Source organism: Lepus europaeus, chromosome 4, assembly GCF_033115175.1.
Source record: "Lepus europaeus isolate LE1 chromosome 4, mLepTim1.pri, whole genome shotgun sequence".
Classification (NCBI taxonomy): Eukaryota; Metazoa; Chordata; class Mammalia; order Lagomorpha; family Leporidae; genus Lepus; species Lepus europaeus.
The window spans coordinates 46,844,454-46,871,494 of NC_084830.1; positions in this window are offsets into that span (position 1 = coordinate 46,844,454).

Genomic DNA, 27,041 nt, shown 5'->3' on the forward strand with positions numbered 1-27,041 from the left:
TAAAAGTGCCAGAGGCAGCAATGACAGTTTGGAGTTTCATAGGGTTTTCAATCCCAGGTGTGAAGTCTGTGGCAAAGTAGGCTAGAAACCTAGAATGCTGACGGTTCTATTCCTTGACCCTTTGTACCACTTTTCTCCCCTCCCCCACCCAGTTAGCTAGCCTGTCCTCACTGTTTGCTTGATAGCACTACATTCTTTTTTCTTTTTTTAATTTTTTGTTTTGACAGGCAGAGTTAGACAGTGTGAGAGAGAGAGAGAGAGAGAGAGAGAGGTCTTCCTTCTGTTAGTTCACTCCCCAAATGGTCCCTACATCTAACTGCCAGGAGCCAGGTGCTTCCTTCTGGTCTCCCATGCAGGTTCAGGGCTCAAGGACTTGGGCCATCCTCCACTGCCTTCCGGGGCCACAGCAGAAGCTGGACTGGAAGAGGAGCAACTAGGACAGAATCTGGCACCCTGACCGGGACTAGAACCCGGGGTGCTGGCGCCGCAGGCAGAGGATTAGCCTAGTGAGCCACGGTGCCAGCCTAGCACTACATTCTTTTAACCGGAGTCCTGAGTGTAGTTACTATGTCAGATATTTGTTCGGTACATATTTGTCAATTGTCATGTGCTACAACTTTTTTTTTTTTTTCATTTTCAATTCTATTTATATACAGAAGATCAATTTAGTATAAAATACTTCAACAGTTTGCACCCACATAGAAACACAAAGTGAAACATACTGTTTGAGTACTAGTTATAGCATTAAATCAAAATGTACAGTACATCAAGGACAGAGATCCCACATGAGGAGCAAGTGCACAGTGGCTCCTGTTGTTGACCCAACAAATTGACACTCTAGTTTATGGCGCCAGTAACCACCCTAGGCTGTCGTCATGAGTTGCCAAGGCTATGGAAGCCTTCCAAGTTTGCCGACTCTGATCATATTTAGACAAGGTCATAAAAGACAGAGTGAGGATAGTAACCAATGATCCTAAGAGTGGCCTTAACCAGGTCTGAACAATTATACAGCATTAAGTGGGGAAGAGGACCATCAGTACACACAGGTTGGGAGTAGAGCCATTGGTGGTAGAGTAGAGGTTATGATTACAAAGGAATGAGGCTCAAGTGCACTAGACAGGGTCTAGAACAAAGGACAGAGTCATTATTAGAGGAGCTAAGAAAGGTGCTGTCTAAGCTACAAGTAATTTTTCTGATTGAGAGGCAAATAGAACCTGATAGAAGGGGCTTGATAATAATCTGGTGGGCTTTAGGCCTTGTAAGTTAAGAGGCCCAGACCTATCTATCTCTTCACATGGGGTATATCCTAAGGGAGGTGTGAACCTCCTAGGGGAAGGCACTCTGTTGACTTTCATTACTTGGCTGGCCTGGGAGGAGAGCTGGCCAGGTAAAGGCAGGTGGCATCTCTAACAAGAAATTTACAGTTCTGCCTGCAATGTTCCTGACCCTACTTGACCATCCCCTCAGCTGCAGTGGTCACTTTGGAAGTTGGGCTGAGTGAAGGGCTTTTCAGCTTGGAGCCAATAAGATCTGTGGCTCTGACCTGGGCATCCTTCGATTCCAGGGCAGGTCCATTTCCAGTGATCCAACTCTTGGCAGAGCTGCCAGGGCTCTTCACAAGCTGACTTCTGCTGAAGCCCAGGCTTACCACATTGAAAGCCACTGCAGTGGACTGGCCTGTTGGGTCTCCTTGAGTACAGATGGATAGACCAATGGAACAGAATAGAAACACCAGAAATCAATCCAAACATCTACAGCCAACTTATATTTGACCAAAGATCCAAACTTTTTTTTTTTTTTAAAGAGTTATTTATTTGAAAGAATTACACAGAGAGAGGAGAGGCAGAGAGAGAGAGAGAGGTCTTCCATCCAACGGTTCACTCCCCAATTGGCTGCAACGGCCGGAGCTGGGCTGATCCGAAGCCAGGAGCCAGGAGCTTCTTCCAGGTCTTCCATGCAGGTGCAGGGGCCCAAGGACTTGAGCCATCTTCTACTACTTTCCGGGGCCATAGCAGAGAGCTGGATTGGAAGTGGAGCAGCTGGGACTAGAACCAAAGCCCATATGGGATGCTGGCTCTTCAGGCCAGGGCGTTAACCCGCTGCACCACAGCACTGGCCCCAACTTTTTTTTTAAATTTATTTATTTGTTTGAAAAAGCAGAGTTGGCAACTCATGACTAGAGCCTAGAGAGATTACTGACGCCATAAACAAGAGTGTCAAATTGTTAAATCAACAGGAGTCACTGTGTACTTATATCTCATGTGGGATCTGTCCTTAATGTGTTGTCCAATGTGAAGTGATGCTATAACTAGTACTAAAACAGTATTTTTACACTTTGTGTTTCTGTGTGGATGCAAACTGATGAAATCTTTACTTAGCATATACTAAATTGATCTTCTGTATATAAAGATAATTGAAAATGAAAAAAAAAACCTGGTGTTAAATTGGAAATTGCATAGAAAATTAATTAATTTTTAAAAAATATATCATGTAGGATCTCTGTCTTTAATGTGCTGTACACTGTTATTTAATGCTATAACTAGTACTCAAACAGTATTTTTTCACTTTGTGTTGCTATGTGGGGGCAAACTGTTGAAATCTTTACTTAATATATACTGAACTGATCTTCTGTATATAAAGAGAATTGAAAATGAATCTTGATGTGAATGGAAGGGGAGAGGGAGTGGGAAAGGGGAGGGTTGCAGGTGGGAGGGAAGTTATGGGGGGGAAAGCCATTGTAATCCATAAGCTGTACTTTGGAAATTTATATTCATTAAACAAAAGTTTAAAAAAAAAAAGCAGAGTTACAGAGAGAGAGAGAGAGAGAGAGAGGGAGAGGTCTTCCATATACTGGTTCACTCCCCAATTGGCCGCAATGGCCAGAGCTGCGCCGATCTGAAGCCAGAATCCAGGAGCTTCTTCCGGGTCTCCCACATGGGTGCAAAGGCCCAAGGATTTGGGCCATCTTCTACTGCTTTCTCAGGTCATAGCAGAGAACTGGATCCAAAGTGGAGCAGTCAGTACTTGAATTGGCGCCCATATGGGATACTGGCACTGCAGATGACGGCTTTACCTGCTATGCCACAGTGTGGGCCCCAGTGCTACAACTTTCAACATACAGATTTTTTTGAAAAGATCTTTGTATTCTGGGTAATTCACATTTCAGAGAATGAGATCGATACATGTTATATTACTAAATTGTGTACAGTAAAGACCACAATGGCAGTCTATCCAAAGCGCTACAGAAACGTTGAGATGAGAGCAGTTGATGAGCAGTTACGCTTGAGGGATTCCATCAAAAGTTCAAACACAAATGCCTGGGAGGCAGCTGGGATCATGGACCTGGGGGCTCATGAAAGAGGCTGGAATGACAGCTAGAGAAGCTTAAATCATTGACAAACAGGTGATAGTTGGAGTCCACCAGAATGGCCTGCAGTATAGCATGGAATTTAAAAATGTAGCCTCTGAGGTTAGAGTATTTAGAGTAAAACCCTTCTCCAGTAAGGTGATAATAAAAAAAGCTGTTTTTTCCTGTTTTTGAACTATCTTAACTATGGTTATGCAAAATCATTTCTGTTGGAGCTGAAGACTTCATGTCACATGTCAGCAAATACATGCAAAACTTCTCAGAAATTGTCTTTCATGATGCAAAGGAAGCTGTTTGGTTTCTATTAGGGTTAAAATGAATTTACTCCACTGTGTAGTATTAATGTTCCTTTAATGAGATTCTATCTATCTATCTATCTAGGTATCGCCTATTGAAATATTATTTTCCTAGATGGAAATCATAGGGAGAAATTTGTCATGTAAACAAACACATCAGGGAACTGGCTCCAAAATTTCTTTTGCTTTACAGATAGTCCTCCTTATCTCAAGGTGTGTGAGATAAAGCAATGTAGATTTTTATCTTGGAAATGACTCAGGGAACCTAATGCTGATTGGAGACATCTGGGCAAAGAATGCTTTTCTCCCTTACTCATTTCTTTCCTCAGGGCATAGAATAAGGATAATACGAAGTCTTATTCCTAGCACCTCTCAAAGACCTAAATCATTTCCTAGTTCTCCAGTCCTGTAATCTCTATCAACTTCTCTCTGCCAGCAATCATGAAATTTTGAGGTGGGGGTGGGGAGGTTAGAGACATTACTGGAGCAAAGTGACATAGGAAATAGGTGCAACTAGGAATAATGGGACTCTCTCCAAGATTTAACTTAAAGAATGTTTTTCTATAGGGCATGAGTTATTGAAGATACAGGAATGATTTGCTTTAAAAAGATTCAAAGGAGAAAACTATGGTGAGGAGGCATATATGTTCAAATATCCTGACTAGAGCTCACATGCAGAAAATAATTTTTAAAATTTCAGATATTTGGCTGGCGCCGCGGCTCACTAGGCTAATCCTCCACCTGTGGCACTGGCACACCGGGTTCTAGTCCCAGTCGGGGCGCCGGATTCTGTCCCGGTCGCTCCTCTTCCTGTCCAGCTCTCTGCTATGGCCCGGGAAGGCAGTGGAGGATGGCCCAAGTGCTTGGGCCCTGCACCCGCATGGGAGACCAGGAGAAGCACCTGGCTCCTGGCTTTGGATCAGCGTGGTGCAAAGGCCGCAGTGTGCCGGCTGCGGCGGCCATTGGAGGGTGAACCAATGGAAAAGGAAGACCTTTCTTTCTGTCTCTCTCTCTCACTGTCTACTCTGCCTGTCAAAAAAATAAATTAAAAAAAATTCAGATATTTATACTGTTATAGAAAAGCAAAGACATGGAATATCTAATAATAATAATAAAATAGTAACTAGGATAACACTAATAGTCAACAGTTACATAGCAATTACTATGTGCCACACCCTTTTCTAATGACATATTTATGCTTCACAGTAACATAACATTTTATAAATGATCGAACAGAGGCACCAAACTCCCAATACCCCGATATGCTCTTGAAACAAATCTGCCTTTTTAAAAAATATTTATTTTTATTTAAAAGGCAGAATTAGAGAAAGAAATATTTTCAATTTACTGGTTCACTCCCCAAATGGCCACAACTGCTGGACCAGGCTGATGCCAGGAGCCAGGAGCTCCATCCAAGTCTCCCATGTGAGTGGCAGGGGACAAAGCACTTGGCTCACCCTCCATTGCTTTCCAGGGAATTAGATCAGAAGTGGAACAGCTGGGACTTGAACCAAAGCCCATATGGGAAACCGGCATTGCAACACAGGCCCCAAATGTGGGGTTCTAATTTGATTAAAATAATTCTATCTTGGGTCAGGTTTTTCTTAGAGGAGTAGGAGAAATTAGAATTGGAATTGTCAAGAAAATGCTATACTAGCAAGTTTTTAAATTTGATTTTTTAAAAAAGATTTCTTTGTTTATTTGAAAATCAGAGTTACGCACACACACACACAGAGAGAGAGAGAGAGAGAGAGAGAGAGAGAAAGAGAGAGAGAGATCGATCTTCCATCCACCGGTTCAAATGGTCACAACAAGCCAGGAGCCAGGAGCTTCATCTGGACTTCCCATGTGGGTGGTATTTAACACATACATTTAAAATTGAGTTGGCTGAAGAGGCACAAGGAAACACATTCTACTGGAGTTGTGAACCATTTTAGAGGTCATTTGGTCTTGGTGTCAGGTAAGCACATCTTCTTCCTCACTGAACCAACCAGGCCTTAATTGGGTGGGAGAGAGGAGGGCTCAGATTATCTGCTGATTAGTAAAGCACTACAGATGCTTGAGAATTTGTTAGAAATTTGTGTAGAATTGAAGAAAATATATACTTTTAGAAGTCCTCAGAGAGTTTGGAACTTGGTAGTATATTTAAAATTGAGTCCTATGGACTCTTAAGCATGTTTTTGCTTCCTTTTACAGTTTTGAAAGGGGAAAGAAAAGCCATGTAATAGATTTTTTCTTATTTCCATTTTAAAGAGAAATGAAGGGTTCTGTGATCCTAGGTCAGGCATGTTTCTGCGTAGTGTTGATAGCCGGCCCACATAGCTTAGATGAAACAAGTCAGAGGTTGGGTGGGCAGAAGGTAGCTGCTTCAGAATGTCAACATTCTGGGTGCCTTGTGCAGAAATATGAACGTCAGAATGGGCACTCTTGCTGTGAATGATTGGCAACAGAATAACATGTCAGAGAGAGAACACCAGGGATGAAATCAGAGCTAAGGTTAGGACGACAAGCTATGTGAGGGTGCTTCAGAAAGTTCATGGAAAACTAGAAGTAAAAGATGAGTTCGTTTGGGTGCAAAAGAACTTGAAATCAATGCACAGTTTTTGTTTTTTTTTTCCATAGTATGTGTTTCCCAAGAACTTTTTTATGTCTCTGCATATAATGTAGTGGGAAGGTTCTCTTGAACTGATCATCTGAGGTCAGATTTTTCACCATGAAATGATAAAAATATCTTGTTTACTGTAAAGGGAAAGAATATCTGGTTTGCTATTAGCTTATATAATGCAGGTACCCTTAGATGGTACAATAATAAATTAATGTTTTATTGATGTCAAAAATAGTAGCATACATTTTAATCATTCAGTGGCTGTGTGGTAGCAAAGTTCCAGATACTCATGATGCAAGAATGAATATGTTAAATATTCTAATGGAGAAAATGGATACTGAATAGATTAAGAATACAAAGATCTTTATGGATTATAAGCACAAATTTAAATAAATAAAACTTTTGGGGGAAATTAACAATTACCCCTACACTTTAACTGACAGTTTTTATTATCTAACACAGCTTCTGAGAGTCGGGGACTCTGGAGAGCCTAGTTTGCAGTTGTAGAGCTGTGAGGTTGTAGTCATCTCAAAGCTGGACAGGGCTATAGGATCTACTTCTAAGCTCATCTGCACGGATCTTGGCAGGAGACTTTGAATCTTCAACATGTTGGACACTCTCTAGAACAATTCACAACAAGGTGCTTGTTTTCTCCTAGAGTGAGTTATCTGAGAAGGATAGGGAGAAAGAAGAGCAACATAGAAATCACAGTGTCTTTTATAACTGTTAGCTGTGGCACATAATGGCTTTGCTATCTGTTGGGTTACACAACTCAACCCCGGGACTGTGGAAAAGCACTACAAATGAATGTGAATACTTGTAGGTGGGAATCATTCCGAGTGATCTTAAGGCTGGCCATCATGATGAAGCTGCACAAGTGACAAGTGCTTTGATGAAGAATGGCAGGGGGTGGAGCCCAACCCGGATAGTCTTTCTAAGAAACCAACTCCTAAACTGCATCTTAGAGCAGAGAAGTAGCCAGCCTCAGCAAGACCCAGGGAAGAGCACCGGGACCTGGGCAGAGGTGAACAAGGCTGTTGTTTTCCAGGACTCATTAGGAGGAGAGTGGGATGAGTAATGGCGAGGTAGTGAAGGTGGAAGTGGGGAGTGGCTTGATATGTCACTGTAGGATCAAGCAGGGGCTAGATCCTGCAGGTCATGCAGCCTTGGTAACAGTTTGCACTTTTTCCCAAAGAGTAACAGGAACTATTCAAAGACATTAAGTGAGGGCATATGCATGGCTTGCATTTAATAAAAGATCTTTCTTCCCCATTGTGGATTCTGGATAGAATTAGAGTGGGAGTAGAAGCAAGATCAGTTTGCAGATCCTTTTAATGGTCCATGGAGCAGGTGAGAGAGAATAGTGCCAGGTATAAGCTGGCGACAGTGAAGATGAAGAATGGTGGACAAACCACAGCTGTATTTTGGAGGAGTGGCTTTCAGGATGTACTGATGGATTGAAATTGCTGTGTGTGTGTGTGTGTGTGTATTTGAAAGGCAGAGAGAGAGAAAATTTTCATCTGCTGATTCATTCCCAAAATACCTTCAAGAACCAGGGCTGGACCAGGCTAAAGCCAGCAGCCTGGAACTCCATACGGGTCTCCCACGTGGGTGACAGGGACCCAAGTACATGAGCAACCTGCTGCCTTCCAGGACGCATATTAGTGGGAAACTGGAATTGAGAGTAGAGCTGGGACTCAAATCTAGGCACTGTGACATGGGCTGCTTTAGTCCCAATAGATGTCTTAACTGCTGTACCAATTTCCTGTCAGGGAGCCTTTTGACTCACAAAAGAGCAAGGGTAAGAACAAGCAAGAAAGAACACGGAGAGGCTCATATCTAAGTCACACACAAAAGACAAAGGAAATGGGGAAATTAGTTTAACTTTTGTTTTTGAAAACTTTTTTTTTAAACTTTTATTTAATGAATATAAATTTCCAAAGTACAGCTTATGGATTACAATGGCTTCCCCCCATTACTTCCCTCCCACCTGCAACCCTCCCCTTTCCTGCTCCCCTTCCCCTTCCATTCACATCATGATTTATTTTCAATTCTCTTTATATACAGAAGATCAGTTTAGTATATATTAAGTAAAGATTTCAACAGTTCGCACTCACATAGCAATACAAAGTGAAAAATACTGTTGGAGTACTAGTTATAGCATTAAATCACAATGTACAGCACATTCAGGACAGAGATCCTACATGATATTTTTTAAAAATTGATTAATTTTCTATGCAATTTCCAATTTAAAACCAAGTTTTTTTTTTCATTTTCAATTATCTTTATGTACGGAAGATCGATTCAGTATATACTAAGTAAGGATTTCATCAGTTTGCACCCACACAGAAACACAAAGTGTAAAAATACTGTTTCAGTACTAGTTATAGCATTACTTCAAAAAAAGATTGACTTATTGATTTGAAAGGCAGAGTTTCATGGGAAGCGAGTCCCAGAGAGAGAGAGAGAGACATCTTCCATCTGCTGGTTTACCCACCTAATGGCTGCAACTTCTGCAGTTGGGCCAGGCTGAAGCTGGGAGCCTGGAACTCCGTGTTGGTCTCCCATGTGGGTCGCAGTGGCCCAAGACGTGAACCATCCTCTACTGTTTCTCAGGAGCATCAGCAGGGAGCTGGATAAGAAGTGGAACAGCCAGAACTTGAACCTGTGCCCACATGGGATGCCTGTGTCACAGGCAGGGCCTTAACCCACTGAACCGCGGTGGCCACTGGTTTAAACTTTTAAATAGTTTTGACCTCTTCACCAGTCTCTTCAACAAGATTTAAAATGTTGATTTTTGCTCAATTTATTTCAGATGTGGATGTAGTAGTAATTTCTTCTTTCAGTTTGTATTTTTCCTTCTCTCTCTCTCTCTCTCCCCCCCTCCCTCTTCCCCTCTCTCTCTCTCTATTTTCCCAACAAGCGGAGTTATTCCTTCTCCCTGTGACTCATGCCTGGATGGAAGATCTTGAAAAATGACTGCAGCTGGATGTAGAAGATCTTTTACACAGCATAAAAGTCACATGGTCCTTCATGAGGAAGAGTGAAAGAACCATCTAAACAGAAAGCACGTAGGATTTCCTAGGTTTAGTGCCAGCCCGAGGCTCAAAACAGAAAGCCAACACAAAGCAGGGAGAGAGACCTGGGCATGCCTTGGAGCTCCTCGGTGTGCAGCCTGCCAGGCTCCTTTCTCTTCGGCAGTGTGCTCTGTAAATGCCAATCAAGTGACCCAGAGAGCAGTCAGCACACCAGCCTCATTCCTTCCCTTCTTCTTGTCTTCTTCCTTTCTCTGCTCCATGTTTCTGGCACTCATGGGAAGGATGGAGTGACACTTGCTGATGGCTGAAGTCATCTGTTTGTCTCCAGAATAAGCAGAGAATAGGCAAGAGATTACGCAAATTAATATGGATTATGCATCCAAAAATCCTTTGGCTTTAATTGCAAAGGAGGGAGGCTGTCCTGGGCCTTGACCTTCCCTCAGAGGTCCAGACTTTCCAGTGGTCAATGGGAGGGGTGCTAACTTCTCCTGAGGGCCAGGCCTGGTGCCAGGTATGCAGTGTCTTATTTAATGCTCCCCGAAGTTCTGAGAAACAGAATTAGGCTGTCGAAAAGCATTGTCACTGGGATATATTGAGTAATTGGCAGAGCCGGTTTTGCCTTTATTTATCCTTACAGATCTTATCTCTTTCCCTGAAGGATGTGAGACTGTGCTAAGGGACAGGAAACGGCACTAAAAGAGGGGGTGGTCTTTGGTGATTTACCGTCATCCATTTAGGACCCAAACCGGTGGGCCTATCAGTGTGTTTGAATCCCATGGTTCCCCTCTTCCCTTGTACATCCTACTTCTCAGGCTAATGTCAAAGAAAGTTGTTTCACCTCAGGCAAGTGAGTAACTTGGGCGGATTTTATTTCCCTGTCCCTGCCTTCTGGTTCCTTCCTCCAGTGCTGTCCTGCATTCCTCCATTGCAGGTGCCTGTGGGGCCTCTCCTCATTAGACCCTCTTGGGAGAAGGAAACAGATAAGCTCATTCTCAGTGAGGTGCCAATGACACATCAGTCTTAGTATATTTCCTCTGCTAGAGGTATTTTCTTTTTTAAGAGGAGGAAGAAAAGACTTAAACAAAAGGAATAAAAAGCTCTCAAGGAAGGACTTTTGTTGGGGGGGGGGGGCGTGGGATTTGGACAAGTAAGACATATTTTCACCCTTTACAGCCACAGAGTAGCCAAGGAGGCCACAGTGGGGAGGTTAATGTGGGAGTTGGGGCTGCAGCCCTTCAGCCTCCTTGGGTTTGCTCACATGCTGACATTTTCAGTTTCATGAATGTGTTCTTAGATTTGGACGCAGGAGAGAAATTTGGTTTACATATGTGCTATTGTTAATCCACAAGAAAATGATAGCATTTTCCAAATTGTAATGTCAGGGAATGAAACATTTTTTTTTTTAAATGAAGTACTATACTTTTAATTTTTTTAAGTTATTTATTTATTCAAAAGTCAGAGTTACACAGAGAGAGGAGAGAGAGAGACAGAGACAGAGACCTGAAGGCAGGAGCCATGAACTTCTTCCGGGTCTCCCATGTGGGTGCAGGAGCCCAAGGGCCATCTTCTACTGCTTTCCCAGGCCATAGCAGAGAGCTGGATTGGAAGTAGAGCAGCTGGGCCTTGAACCACGCCCATAAGGGATGCTGGCATTGCAGGCCAGGGCATTAACCCGCTGCACCACAGCACCGGCCCCAAGGGCTGTGTACGTTTATATAAGCTAGTTTGAGTGAAGATTGTCATAGTTTACTTTTTAAAAATGTGCTTTTTTTGTGTGTGGTGGATATTTGGTGCAGTAGTTACCATGCTGCTGAGACACCCACATTGATGTCAGAGTACCTGAGCTCGAGACATGGCTCTACTTCAATTCTAGCTCTGTACTAATGTACACTCTAGGAGGCAGCAAGTGATGGCTCAAGTACTTGGTTTCATGCTGCCCATGTGGAACACCTGGATTGGGTTCTAGGCTCCAGGCTTCAGCCTGGCCCAGCCTTGGCTGTTGAGGGCATTGAGAGAGTGAGCCAGCATATGGAAGAGCTGTCTGCTTTTCAAAATACATAAAGTAAATTTTTAAAATGTACTGTTTTATTTGATTTTAAAATATCATTAATATATGCTCTTTGAAGCAAGTTATTTAATACAGTGGCATATAAAGAAAAAGTGTCTACTTCCTTTTCCCTTTCAAATCACACTCCTAGAGAATTAGTTTGGTGTGAACCCTTTCCCAATAAAATATATTTCTATAAATATATAAAATATATGTATATGTATTCATATACATAAACACACATTCATACATAAATGTACATAGTAGGATTTATTTTCTAATTTCTGTAAATAAAAATGGTGTCAAACTAAATAATCTAAAACCTGTTTTTCATTGGCAATAGGTCTGGACATACTTCCTGCCAATGCAAGCAAATCTAGCTCCATCTTTTAAAATTCCATGTTTCATACTATGTCGGTACCAACATTTATTTGATCATTGCCCTATTTATGTACTTTCATTATTTCTTCCCCTCCCCCCCACCCCAAAGTGTAGAGAATGGACTCAAATCAATCAGGAAAAAAAAAACAGTAAAGGGGAAAAATTTATAAGCAGCTAATTCACAGAGAAGGAACTGGAAATGTTCAACCATAAGTGAACAGATGTGCAACTCTCTAGGGTTACAGATGTGCAAATAGAAACAATGCACTACATTTTAAAGTTTGTTTGATTCAAAATTCTGAGTGAAATAAGCCAGTCCCAAAGGGACAACTATAATATGTTCTCCTTGATCAGTGACAACTAACTGAGCACCAAAAAGGAAACCTGTTGAAGTGAAATGGACACTATGAGAAACGGTGACTTGATCAGCCCTTGTCCTGACTGTCGATGAACAACTTAATACTTTATCTCTTTTAGTATTTTTTTGTTCTACTTAGTACTATTGGTTGAACTCTGTAATTAACACACAATTATTCTTAGGTGTTTAAATTTAACTGAAAAGTGATCTCTGTTAAATTTAAGAATGGGAATAAGAGAGGGAGGAGATGTACAATTTGGGACGTGCTCAATTGGACTTGCCCCAAATAGTAGAGTTAGGATTCCAACACAATCCCATCAAGGTGGCATGTACCAATGCCATCTCACTAGTCCAAGTGATCAATCTCAGTTCACAACTGATCACACTGATAGGTCTAAGAGTCAAAGGGATTACATAAACAAGACTAGTGTCTGCAAATACTAACTGGTAGAATCAAAAAGGGAGAGAACGATCTAAAATGGGAAGCAGGATACACAGCAGACTCACAGAATGGCAGATGTCCTAAACAGCACTCTGGCCTCAGAATCAGCCTTTAAGGCATTCAGATCTGGCTGAAGAGCCCATGAGAGTATTTTAGGCATGGAAAGCCAAGACACTCTGGCAAAAACAACAACAACAACAACAAAATAAACCTAAATGAAAGATCTCTGTGAGTGAGATCCCAGTGGAAAGAATGGGGCCATCAAAGAAGGAGGTACCTTTCTCTGAAGGGAGGAGACAACTTCCACTTTGACTATGACCTTGTCTAAATAAGACTGGAGTCAGCAAACTCGGAAGGCTTCCATAGCCTTGGCAACTCATGACAAGAGCCTTGGGTGATTACTGACACCATAAACAAGAGTGTCAATTTCTTAAGTCAACAACAGGAGTCACTGTGTACTTACTCCTCATGTAGGATCTCTGTCCTTAATGTGTTGTACATTGTGATTTAATGCTATAACTAGTACTCAAATAGTATTTTGCACTTTGTTTCTGTGTGGATGCAAACTGTTGAAATGTTTACTTAATATTTATTAAATAAAAGTTAAAAAAAGAAAATAAAAAATAAAGTTTGTTTGATTGACAAAATGATCAAGTTTGTCAACACCCACTGTGGTAAAGATAAGGCAAATGGAAACCCTCTTATCATGTGGATGGGAGTGTGCATAAAGGTAATTAAAATTTTTGTGGAAAATGGAATTAAAAATGTTTGTTTTTGTGCAAAAATTTGAAATCCATGCATAGTATTTTCTTTTCTTTTTTAAAAATTTTTATTTAATAAATATAAATTTCCAAAGTACAGCTTTTGGATTACCGTTTCTTCCCCCCCCCCATAACTTCCCTCCCACCCACATCCCTCCCATCTCCCAATCCCTCTCCCATTCCATTCACATCAAGATTCATTTTCAATTATCTTTATATACAGAAGATCAATTTAGTATATATTAAGTAAATATTTCAACAGTTTCATGCATAGTATTTTCATAATAAGCATTTTTCCCATGACCTTTTAAAAAACCCCTTGAATGGTAACCTTGTGGTGTCTTTTAGAATCAGGGCTGCTGATCCTCTAGGCACTGCAGCATCACATTTCAAATTCTAGCTGATGTAATAAAAGTACCTGCAAGAATGGTACTTCTCAGAAAACACTTGAATGTTCATAGACATTCACTGTCAATTCCACCTTCAGATTCAGCAATTTATTTCGGTCTGATGCTCACAAGAGAAATCCACCAAGTGATCTCATTAGAAGTCTTAGCACAGTGCCAGTCTCCTAGATGGTGCTCAGTAAATGTTTGCAGTTACTGTTATTGGACAAACTAGAAATAAGAAAAAGTAAAAAATAACAATGAGAAAAAAACAACAACAAAGGAAAAACAAAACAGAATCACTAACTAACCATGAAGAAACATGAGTTAATGTTTGTGGAATACTTGTGAGCATGAATTCCATACAGATGTCCCACTTTCCCAAGAAATAGAAGCCTTAGGGAGGTGGGGAAGTCCTATGAGTGCATTCTGACTACCAGACAGTATGCTGCAATTATGCAATGAATGTTAAACAAGAAGAAAACTCCCCCATACGATGATTCCAATTATTTCTTAAGTTGTGTATAACTACACTCAACTCTGATTTTATCCATAGAAAGAAATGCAAGCTTTAAACTTTCCCTTACTTGTCTTAAATTACTTATCCTGTGCCCAAATTGGAGTCTCACAATGCTAACATTTTTTTAAACTTTTATTTAATAAATATAAATTTCAAAAGTACGAGTTTTGGATTATAGCATTTTCCCCCCATAACCTCCCTCCCACCTGCAACCATCCCATCTCCCACTCCCTCTCCCATTCCACCCCTCATTAAGATTCACTTTTAACTATCTTTATATACAGAAGATCAACTTAGTATATATTAAGTAAAAATTTCAACAGTTTGCACCCACACAGAAACACAAAGTGTAAAGTACTTTTTGATTACTAATTTTACCATTAATTTGCATAGTACAACACATTAAGGACAGAGATCCTACATGGGAGGTAAGTGCACAGTGACTCCTGTTGTTGATTTAACAATTGACACTCTTATTTATGATGTCAGTAATCACCCAAAGCTTGTCATGAGCTGCCAAGGCTATGGAAGCCTCTCGAGTTCACAAACTCCAAACTTATTTAGACAAGGTCATAGTCAAAGTGGAAGTTCTCTCCTCCCTTCAGAGAACCTCTTTGATGGCTAGTTTTTTCCACTGGGATCTCACTTACAGAGATCTTTCATTTTGGTCATTTTTTTTGCCACGATGTCTTGACTTCCCATGCCTGAGAAACTCTCATGGGCTTTTTAGCCAGATCTGAATGCCTTAAGGGCTGATTCTGAGGCCAGAGTGCTGTTTAGGACATCTGCCATTCTGTGAGTCTGCTGTGTATCCTGCTTCCCATGTAGGATTGTTCTCTCCTTTTAATTCCATCAATTATTATTAGCAGATACTGGTCTTCTTTATGTGATCCCTTTGACATTTAATCCTATCTTTATGATCAATTATGAACTTAAACTGATCACTTTTATTAGTAAGATGGCATTGGTACATGCCACCTTAATGGGATTGATTTGAAATCCCATGGCACGTTTCTAGCTGTACCATTAGGAGTAAGTCTGATTGAGCATGTGCCAAACTGTACATCTCCTCCCTTTCTTATTCCCATTCTTATATTTAACAGGATCACTTTTCAGTTAAATTTAAACACCTAAGAATAATTGTGTGTTAATTAAAGAGTTCAACCAATGGAATTGAGTAGAACAAAAATTACTAAAAGGAATAAAATAGTAAGCTGTTCCTTGACAGTCAGGACAAGGGCTGATCAAGTCATTGTTTCTCCCACAATGCTAATATTCCAATATCCTCCTTTGAGCTTTTGTACAAATTGTCTAGAGTCCATGCATCACCTAACCAATATGAACTGTGAATCTAGTATTTTCTAAGAATTGTTGAAAGGGCTGCGATGACACACAATCCAGGTCTTAGTCTTAAGGATTCAGAGTTCTGTTTGATGTATGAGAGATGCAAGGCAGGGAAGTATGCAGAGTAAAGGCATGGAATTTATTAGAATGTAATGCAGTAAGCACTAAAAGAAATAAATGAAGTTCGTTAAGAGGAGGTGGTATTTGAAGGATGAAAGGACTTATTTCAGAAGGGATGTGGACAAAATTTGTAAGCACATGGAGCAGGAAAGACCAATGATTTTAGAGTGGTTGGCATAGTGCATGATGGGAAAGGAGACCAGATATCTCTTTGAAACTGGATCACAAAAGGCTGTTAAAGCATACATACTCACAAGAGAAAGCCAATGGGGCCACAAGTAGGGGGAAGGATGAGAGTTATATTTTTGTGACACAAGTTCTGGAGAATTTCTTGAGGTTGGGTAGAAAGCTGGTGGGTGACCTTATTATGAGTATATCAGAGGGGCACCATGATGTAATGCTTAAGATCACAGCTGGAAGGGCCGGCGCTGTGGCGTAGTGGGCTAAGCCTCAGCCTGCAGCACCAGCATCCCATATGGGTGCCGGTTCATGTCTCTGCTGCTCCTCATCCAGTCCAGCTCCCTGCCTATGGCCTGGGAAAACAGTGGAAGATGGCCCGAGTGCTTGGACTCTTGCAGCAATATGGAAGACCTGAGAGATGCTCCTGGCTTTGGATTGTCCCAGCTCTGGCCCTTGTGGCCATTTGGGGAGTGAACCAGTGGATAGAAGACCTTTTTCTCTGTCTCTGCTTCTCTCTGTCTGTAGTTCTGCCTCCTAAATAAGTAAATAAAAATTTAAAAAAAAGATCACAGCTGTAGTGAGGCTGCTTGGATTTAAGTTCCTACTCCATCATTTATTTAGTTATATGTTTGTGGGCAGGTTACTTAATTCCCCATCTATAAGATCAATCTCATGGGTTTGCTAAGAGAATTAAAAGAGCTAGTATTTGTAAAGTGCTCAAAATAATGCTTGATACATACTAAGGGTATTACAGATGAGTAAAATAAATAAATCTTCATAACAGATACTGAAGGTCAAGATTAAGTGTTTGGCTTTAAGAATAGAAAGGGGGGCCAGTGCCGTGGCACAGTAGGTTAATCCTCCACCTGCAGCGCCAGCATCCCATATGGGCGCCAGTTCTAGTCCTGGCTGCTGCTCTTCCATCCAGCTCTCTGTTGTGGCCTGGGAAAGCAGTAGAAGATGGCCCAAGTGCTTGAAACCCTGCACCCATATGGGAGACCCGGAAGAAGATCCTGGCTCCTGGCTTCAGATCAGCACAGCTCAACTGTTGCAGCCATTTGGGTAGTGGACCGGCGGAGGGAAGACCTTTCTCTCTGTCTTTCCCTCTCACTGTCTGTAATTCTGCCTCTCAAATGAATAAATAAAAGCTTTAAAAAAAGAATAGAAAAGGTTGGCTGAAATTGAGAAATGTTTATTTTTGAAGTACAGTTCAAGTGATTTTGGTAACCAGTTGGACATAGAGGATGAGGAAACAGGGAGAGTTGAACATGAGACTATATAACATAGCTAGGTTTTTTAAAAAAATATTTATTTATTTACTTGAAAGAGTTACAGAGAGAAAGAGAGAGAGAGAGAGAGAGAGAGAGAGAGAGGTCTTTATCCACTGATTGACTCTTCAAATGGCTGCAATGGCCAGAGCTGGGCCAGGCCAAAGCCAGGAGCTTCATCATAGTCTCCCACGTGTCAGGGGCACAAGCACTTGGGCCATCTTCCACTGCCTTCCTAGTTACATTACCAGGGAGAATAGATAGGATGTTAAGTCACACAGCACCAGAACTCCTGGAGAAAGGATAGTCTCTTAAAAAATTGTTCTTGGAAAATTGAATCTATGTGTGCTGAGGAATACAACAAGACCCCTACCTTATACCTTATACAAAATTCACTCAAAATGGATCAAGGATCTAAATCTGACCTGATACCATCAAATTATTAGAGAACATTGGGGAAATTCTGCAAACATTGGCATAGACAAAGACTTATTGGAAAAGACCCAGAAATGCAGGCAATCAAAACCAAAATAGACAAATGGGATTACTTCAAAGTGACAAGCTTCTGTCCTGAAAAGAGACACTCAGCAAAGTGAAGAGGCAACTGACAGAATGGGAGAAAATATTTGCAAACTATACAACTGATTAATATCCAGGACCTATAAAGTACTCCAAGAAACTCAACAGCAACCAAACAAACATTCAGTCAAGAAATGGGCAAAGGATATAAACAGGCATTTTTCTTTTTTTTCCTTAAGGATGGGTATAGTCTTTTTTTTTTAAACTTTTATTTAATGAATATAAATTTCCAAAGTACAGTTAATAGATTACAATGGCTTCCCCCCCCCACAACTTCCCTCTCACCCACAACCCTCCCCTTTCCCACTCCCTCTCCCCTTCCATTCAGATCAAGATTCATTTTCAATTCTCTTTATATACAGAAGATTAGTTTAGTATATATTAAGTAAAGATTTCAATAGTTTGTACCCACATAGCAACACAAAGTGAGAAATACTGTTTGGATACTAGTTATAGCATTAAATCACAATGTACAGCACATTAAGTACAGAGATCCTACATGAGGAGTAAGTGCACAGTGACTCCTGTTGTTGACTTAACAAATTGACATTCTTGTTTATGGCATCAGTAATCACCCAAGGCTCTTGTCATGAGTTGCCAAGGCTATGGAAAACTTTTGAGTTCACCGACTCTGATCATATTTAGACAAGGTCAAAGTGGAAGTTGTCTCCTCCCTTCAGAGAAAGGTACCTCCTTCTTTGATGGCCCCATTCTTTCCACTGGGATCTCACTTGCAGAGATCTTACATTTAGGTTTTTTTTTTTTTTTTTGCCAGAGTGTCTTGGCTTTCCATGCCCGAAATACTCTCATGGGCTTTTCAGCCAGATCTGCATGCCTTAAGGGCTAATTCTGAGGCCAGAGTGCTAAACAGACATTTTTCAAAGGATGAAATTCAGATGACCAACAGACACTTGAAAAAATGCTCAGAATCACTAGCCATGAAGAAAATGCAAATAAAACCACAACGAGGTTTTACCTCACCCCAGTTAGAATGCCTATCATCAAAAAATAAATGCTGGTGACGGTGTTTAGGAAAAGATACCCTAATCCACTCTTGGGGGAAATATAAACTAGTACAACCATTATGGTACACAGTATGGAGAGTACTCAGAGATCTGAAAATTGATGTACTATAAGACCCAGTCAACCCACTCTTGGGAATTTACCCAAATGAAATGAAATCAGAATACATAGGAGTTATTTGTACCCCCATGCTTATTGCAGATCAATTCATAGTAGGTGAGATATGCACGTATGGAATTAACCCAGATGTCTATCATATGATGACCAGATAAAGAAAATGGTATATATACCCTAAGGAATACTACACAGCCATTAAAAAGAATGTAATCTTGTATTTAGCAACAAAATGGATGCAACTGGAAACCATTATATTTAGTGAAATAAGCCAGTGCCCAAAAAACAAATATCATGTTTTCTTTTTTAATGTGGCAGCTAATATTGAATATAAAAATGTACAGAAATGAAATGGTCACTTTGGGATATGGTTATCATTTTTAGCTCATGTTTGTACTCTTGTGGATCTGTGGTCTTCTTACTTTCTACTTTTTGATTAATATTGTTAGTGGCACATTAAGCCTGTGAATATACAGTGGATTAAAATTATGTCCTTGTAAAAACTGATGAAGAAGGGGCATTGGCAGGGAGCAGGGGAGTGAGGGAAGTGTAGTTGTCTTCTTGGAACTTTATCTATGGAATGCATAAAATCTCTTCTCTTTATATTAATAAGATCTTTTTAAAAAAGAAAAAGCATATACAATGACAGATGTGTCTTGTAGTACTGTGAAAATTGAGCATCCATCCATAAGAATGGCCTCGTCACAAGTGTTATTCACAGCTTTCACATACATTATGTTTCTTCATGCTCCCAGCAGTTCTCAGAAGTCTTCTTCAGTTGTGTAAACTGGCTCAGGCTTTTGAATGGCAGAGTTAAGACTGGAAACCAGGTCTTTCTCCTCCAAATCCAGTGCCCTTTCTTTTGTCTCTGGATTTTGGGATAAAACAAAATAAAACCCAAAAACTGAAACCATGTGAAGCATACAATTTAGCTTCTATGTCTCCATAATTTTTGGGACTATGTGACCTGTGGAGATATTCGAACCTCTATTGTTAGTCTCTCTCTCTCTCTCTCTTTTTTTAACTTTTCTTTATTAAATATAAATTTTGGAAGTACAATTTTTTGAATTATAGTGGCTTTTCCCCCTATAACCTTCCTCCCACCTGCAACCATCCCATCTCCCACTCCCTCTCCCATACCATTCTTCATCAAGATTCACTTTCTTTCTTTCTTTCTTTCTTTCTTTCTTTCTTTCTTTCTTTCTTTCTTTCTTTCTTTCTTTCTTTCTTTTTTGACAGGCAGAGTGCAGAGTGAGAGAGAGAGAGAGAGAGAAACAGAGAGAAAGGTCTTCCTTTTCTGTTGGTTCACCCTCCAATGGCCACTGCGGCCGGCGCACTGCGCCGATCCGAAGGCAGGAGCCAGGTGCTTCTCCTGGTCTCCCATGCAGGTGCAGTGCCCAAGGACTTGGGCCATCCTCCACTGAACTCCTGGGCCATAGCAGAGAGCTGGCCTGGAAGAGGGGCAACCGGGACAGAATCTGGCGCCCTGACTGGGACTAGAACCCGGTGTGCCGGCACTGCAAGGCGGAGGATTAGCCTATTGAGCCGCGGCGCCAGCCAAGATTCATTTTCAATTATCTTTAAATACAGAAGATCAACTTGGTATATACTAAGTAAAGATTGCAACAGTTTGCACCCATACAGATACACAAAGTATAAAGTACTATTTGAGTACTAGTTTTACCATTAATTTGCATTTCAACACATTAAGGACAGAGATCCTGCATGGGGAGCGAATGTACAGTGACTCCTGTTGTTGATTTAACAATTGGTTAGTCTCTTTTCAATTGCTTCAATGACTGGAGGTCTCTTTTTGGTAACTTTTGTTTGGTGTGGGCCTGGATAACTTGGCAGAGCAGCTCTAAAGGGCCAGAGAAGTGAGGAACGTCCGCTTCTCCTTCCTTCAGGCACTGGAGTAGAAAAAGATGGGGCACAGAGTTTCCTCCAGATATCCCATTGGAATTTTTGGCTCTCATCTTACCCCAGGTAAGGGGAAATGTTGTTTTCTTTGGCATTTCTGACCTTTTCATCTTCCATAGCCGGTAAGCCCTAGACTTTTTTTTTTTAACTTTTATTTAATGAATATAAATTTCCAGTATACAGCTTATGGATTACAATGGCTTTCCCCCCCCATAACTTCCCTCCCACCCGCAACCCTCCCCTCTCCCGCTCCCTCTCCCCTTCCATTTGCATCAAGATTCATTTTCAATTCTCTTTATATACAGAAGATCAATTTAGTATAAAGATTTCAACAGTTTGCACCCACATAGAAACACAAAGTGAAACATACTGTTTGAGTACTAGTTATAGCATTAAATCACAATGTACAGCACATTAAGGACAGAGATCCCACATGAGGAGCAAGTGCACAGTGACTCCTGTTGTTGACCCAACAAATTGACACTCTAGTTTATGGCGCCAGTAACCACCCTAGTCTGTCGTCATGAGTTGCCAAGGCTATGGAAGCCTTCCAAGTTTGCCGACTCTGATCATATTTAGACAAGGTCATAAAAGACAGAGTGAGGATAGTAACCAATGATCCTAAGAGTGGCATTTACCAGGTTTGAACAATTATTCAGCCTTAAGTGGGGAAGAGGACCATCAGTATACACAGGTTGGGAGTAGAGCCATTGGTGGTAGAGTAGAGGTTATGATTACAAAGGAATGAGGCCCAAGTACACTAGACAGGGTCTAGAAAAAGGACAGAGTCATTATTAGAGGAGCTAAGAAAGGTGCTGTCTAAGCTACAATTAAGTTTTCTGATTGAGAGGCAAGTAGAACCTGACAGAAGGGGCTTGATAATAATCTGGTGGGCTTTAGGCCTTGGAAGTTAAGAGGCCCAGACCTATCTATCTCTTCACATGGGGTACATCCTAAGGGAGGTGGGAACCTCCTAGGGGAAGGCACTCTGTTGACTTTCATTACTTGGCTGGCCTAGGAGGAGAGCTGGCCAGGTAAAGGCAGGTGGCATCTCTAACAAGAAATTTACAGTTCTGCCTGGAATGTTGCTGACCCTACTTGGCCGTCCCCTCAGCTACAGTGTTCACTTTGGAAGTTGGCCTGAGTGAAGGGCTTTTCAGCTTAGAGCCAATAAGATCTGTGGCTCTGACCTGGGCATCCTTCGACTCCAGGGCAGGTCCATTTCCAGTGATCCAACTCTTGGCAGAGCTGCCAGGGCTCTTCACAAGCTGACTTCTGCTGAAGCCCAGGCTTACCACTTTGAAAGCCACTGCAGTGGACTTGCCTGTTGGGTCTGCTTGAGGGCAGATCACTGTCCAGATCAGCCATTAATAGGCCTGCCACCCATTGCTTCTGATGCCTAACTTTCTTTTCCTCCTGGTTTGTGTTAAAGCAGACCAGAGGATGCAAGTCAAGGGAGTGCCCAAGTCCCATCTCTAATCTTCTGTGGCCTGAACTACAAGTCTATAGTCACAGGCATGTTCTGTAGTAGTTTTTCTAAGGTAGACAATGCCCATGAGGAAAATTATATTCTCACTTTAAAACTTTATTTCCCTTTTGTCTGAAAGGGAGGTTTTTTCTGCTTACTGTATACTTGGCTGATGGTGAAGTGAATCTAGCTATGATATTATTATTTAAGTTCTTATTTTGGCTATGCTATTACAGAAAAATATTAGCCATCTCTTTTATAAGGTCTAAAGATTAAATTGTGCGTCCTACAGATTCTTTATAATAGAATTAGTTTCCTACCTTGAAGAGAATAGAGAAATGAAAGAACAAGTTGGGCTTAGAATAGAGAAATGAGGGAGCAAGTCCTAGATCGCTTGCTGACAATAGCAATATCACATGAATACTTAGCAAACCGTTTCAACCATTAGATAACAACTTAAGAAAACATTTACCAGAAGGTCCAATGCCTTCTATAAATTTTAAGAATCATGTATTTGAAAACACCTCTTAAATATCTAACATGGTGTAGTTTGTTTAACCAGTAAACTTAAGCACAACCATCTAAAATGTTTTTAGTTTCTTTCTACCAACAAGTTTAAAACATATGATACACAGATTCAGGTCACACAAATTAAAATGTATCTTTGATTGATTTTAGCAGCTTAAATTTATGGACAATCTTATCCACAAGCCATCTAAAATAAAACTCTTAATAAAATTTCCACATGTGGACATACAATATGTACACACATATAACATAGCATAGTAGACCAATATAGCAATTTTAATAATAGCTTTTAAAATCTTTAACTCTTTTTGTAGATTGATTTGAATTGCTTTTTGTTTTTAGTAACCTGAGTTAACCATACTTTCTCTCAGTTGGTACTGTTAATACATTATTGGCTTCATCTGTTTACAGAGCCATCCCAAAGTAATGAATCCAATAGAAGTGGCTGGAAAAAGTCCATAGGAACCTATAGGAGGACAGCTAAACACAGAACCAACAACGGTTTAGTTTTATGAGCAGCAAATCATATAATAACTGTGGATGACAAAAGACTTTAAGTTGCCATGTTTAAAATTATAAACTCATCAACCAACAAGAGGCACTTGCTTACTTCACAGTATTTTTGAAAGCACCTGTAGGATTTTACAAGTATTTAACCCTTTAGGCCTCTGGGACTTTCTCATTAAGATAACTATCATGTCTAGTAACACAAGATCATTAGACTTTTTAAATTCTCAAACATTTGTATTAATAGCATTTTCCATTATAGAAACTAACGTTTGGTACCACATCACATCTTGACAGTACTTCTAATATAATCCAAATAGCCTGATTAGTTGGTGTCTCTATAAGATGAGAGACATAGGTCCTTCGATTTTTTCAGTTGGGCCCAAACTGGAAAAACCAAAGTCCAGGATTTACTGGAAATTTTAGAGACCAGATTGTTTGAAATTTTGATTTTTTGAATGCCTGTCAAGAATGCCAAGAAGGCTCAAAACCCAAAATATCTGGTTGAAATAAGATTCCTTAAAATCATGACATAATATAGACCAAATTTGATCATTGTTACAGGTGATTATTCAAATCTTTGAATATAAGCACATATTTAAATAACCCATAGCTCTTAATAAAAATTCAGCTGTTTTTGAACAATTAGAATTTAACAAACATCAAGAGAACATAATAGATTACTTTAACACATTGCTTTAACAGAGCATCAGAGTTTAATTCTATGTCAAAGAGAAATTGAGCTTCCTGTGATCTTTTGCTGTGAGGTTTCCTTCCTTTACCTTCTTTCATATTGGTGACCATGTTTCTGCGTTTCTGTGTGTAACACATCTTTAAGCATCTTTTGCAGGGCAGGATGAGTGGCAACAAATTCTTTCAGTTTCTGTTTGCTATGAAAAGTCTTAATTTCACCTTCATTCACAAATGAGAGCTTTGCTGGATATAATATTCTGGGCTGGCAGTTTTTCTCTCTTAGTACCTGGGCTATGTCTCCCCATTCCCTTCTAGCTTGTAGGGTTTCTGATGAGAAGTCTGCTGTGAGTCTAATTGGAGATCCTCTAAGAGTAATCTGATGTTTCTCTCTTGCACATTTTAGGATCTTTTCTTTATGTTTCACTGTGGTGAGTTTGATTACAACGTGTCGTGGTGAGGATCTCTTTTGGTCATGTTTATTAGGGGTTCTATAAGCTTCCTGTACTAAGATGCCTCTGTCCTTCTCCAAACCTGGGAAATTTTCTGCTAGTATCTCACTGAAAATGCCTTCTAATCCTTTCTCCCTCTCCATGCCTTCAGGAACTCCTAGAATCCGAATGTTGGGTTTTTTAATGGTATCCTGTAGATTCCCGACAATATTTTTTAGATTTCTAATTTCTTCTTCTTTTCTTTGGTTTGCCTGTTTCCTTTCCTGTTCTCTGTCTTCTAAGTCTGATATTCTCTCTTCTGCTTTGCCCATTCTGTTTTTAAGGCTCTCTAATGTGTTTGTCATTTGATCTATTGAATTCTTCATTTCATTATGATTTCTCGTCACTATCACAGTTTCTTGTTCTACTAGTTGTTTCATTTCATTTTGATTCCTCCTTAATATTTCATTTTCATAAGAGAGATTTTCTATCTTGTCCATTAAGGATTTCTGTAGTTCAAGAATTTGTTTTTGAGAACTTCTTAATGTTCTTATCAATTTTTTGAGATCTGCTTCTTGCATTTCTTCTATCTCTTCATCTTTATAATCTTGAATTGGGGTGTCTTTTTCATTTGGGGGTGTCATAGTATCTTCTTTGTTCTTGTTACCTCGGTTTTTGCGTTTGTTGTTTGGCATGTTGGAGATATTTGGTTTCTTCACTGTGGTGTTTTTTCTTGTTACACTATGGCTCTATATTAAGTGGACTGTCTGCTTTCAGTGGAGGCTTAGAGGCTTGAGATGAGTGTGGACTGAGAGCTGTGTTTGGTTCCTCAGGGTTGAGGGTGTGTCAAAGATGACACTCCCAGGTTAGGTGTGATAAATCTCTCTTTCCTTCTTTCTTTTTTTGATTCAAAAGGGAAGTAATTCCGCACAGCTGAACGGAGTTGGAGGTAGTTAGCAAGTGAATGATATACCCACAGGAGCCAGAGATTGGAAGCCCTTTCCCAAGGACCACACAGGGAATCTGTGCTGCTCTCAGTGTGGGCTCCAATTCTCCTGCAGTCTCCCACTGGGTTGTCAAGTTAGATGCTAATCTCCTGTTATTTCACCCCTCCCCCCAGAGTCAGGTGTTTCTGCTAGGCTCAGGGCCGGTGCAGACCTGAGGTCGCCCTGCTTATGACGTATGTCCAAAATGGCGCCTGCTCTTTGTCTTGTTAGCCTTTGAGGGGTGAGCGGAGAGAGAGAACCTCGTGTCCGTATCTGTCACTTTTTTTTTTTCCTCTCTCTCTTCTAGTTAGCCTGGTGAACTTTTCCCCACGGAGTTTCAAGCCTCGTTCCCTCTAGCCTCCTCTTTCCGCTTGCCCGCTGGTGTTTCAGGCTATTGAGGTTCGACTCACCTTGCATTCCAGCGCTGGTGTGTTGAGTCTGCCGCTGGTGTCCCGAACTTGGGCTCCCACGCTCTCCACGCAGGTCCACTGTGAATCACTAGTTCCAGAAGAGTTTCCTCTGCTGTTTCTTCCCCTACTCTTCCTTGACCCTGCAGTATCTCCACTTTTATTAACCTATCTCTCCCCCGGACTAATAGTGTGCTCCCTGCCTATTCTGCCATCTTGCCGCTCTCCCGGTAAGCCCTAGACTTTAAAAATTGGGTTAACCTTGTTGTAAATTCTGGCTTTGCCACTTGCCAGCTTGTGACCTTGGAATTTCCACTTACACCTTGAAAGACTTAGCTTCCATTCTCAGGAACTGGGACTAGAAATGGCTTCCTAAGCAATTTATTGTGTTTGGCAAATAGTTGGTGATCAAGAAAAATTGTTTGAGCCGTGATTAAGATAGAAATGATTTAGGATCTTCCTGTTGCTCTGGGATAAAGACCACTTTGTCTCAAGTGGGCTAATATTCCTCATGGGATTTAGCATCTGCTTTTCAGCCTATTCCTGCAGCAAGCATTGCCAGTGCCCTGAGCTCCAGCACCAATGGCCTTGCCTCCTGTTGCCATTCACTCTCACCACAGGACCCTTGCTTATACTGCTCCCTCTGTCTGGAATGTTTCCTTCCCATTCTTTCGCAGGTTAACTCCTAGTCACCTTTTAGAATGTAGTTGACATGTCTATTTTGCAGAGAAAGCTTCTCTGACTTGTAGCAAGTCAATGCCTGTGTGCTTTTCTTTCACTGCATTTATCATAGATATAATTTTTCCATTGATTTGTGTGGTTTTTGGTTCCTGTGTGGGAAGGGTAGAACCCTGTCTGTTTATGTTATCTTTGAATTTTTAGTGGCTGTTATACCTGTCCCATAGTGGATTGTCAATACTTGTTGACTAAATGAATAGATTAGATAATGTATAAAGAACACTGGACAATTGTTAAGTGCTCAATCAATTTTGATAGGTTTTCATACACTGTATAATGAAAGTTTTTCTTGTGGCTGAAAATCTCTGGGTCCCTCTGGAAGGCAATACCATGTTATGGAATTAATATGGTACTTAAAATGTTGCTGAAACTGAATTTGAAATCCAGCTTTGCTACTAACTGAGTGATTTATGTCACCTCTCTGACCTTCTATTTCCTCATCTGCAGAAAAGCACAATAATCTCTTCCAGAGATATTTATTCAAATATTTGTGGAGTACCTTGTGCATACCAGGCACTGCTCTAGTCATTGGAAATA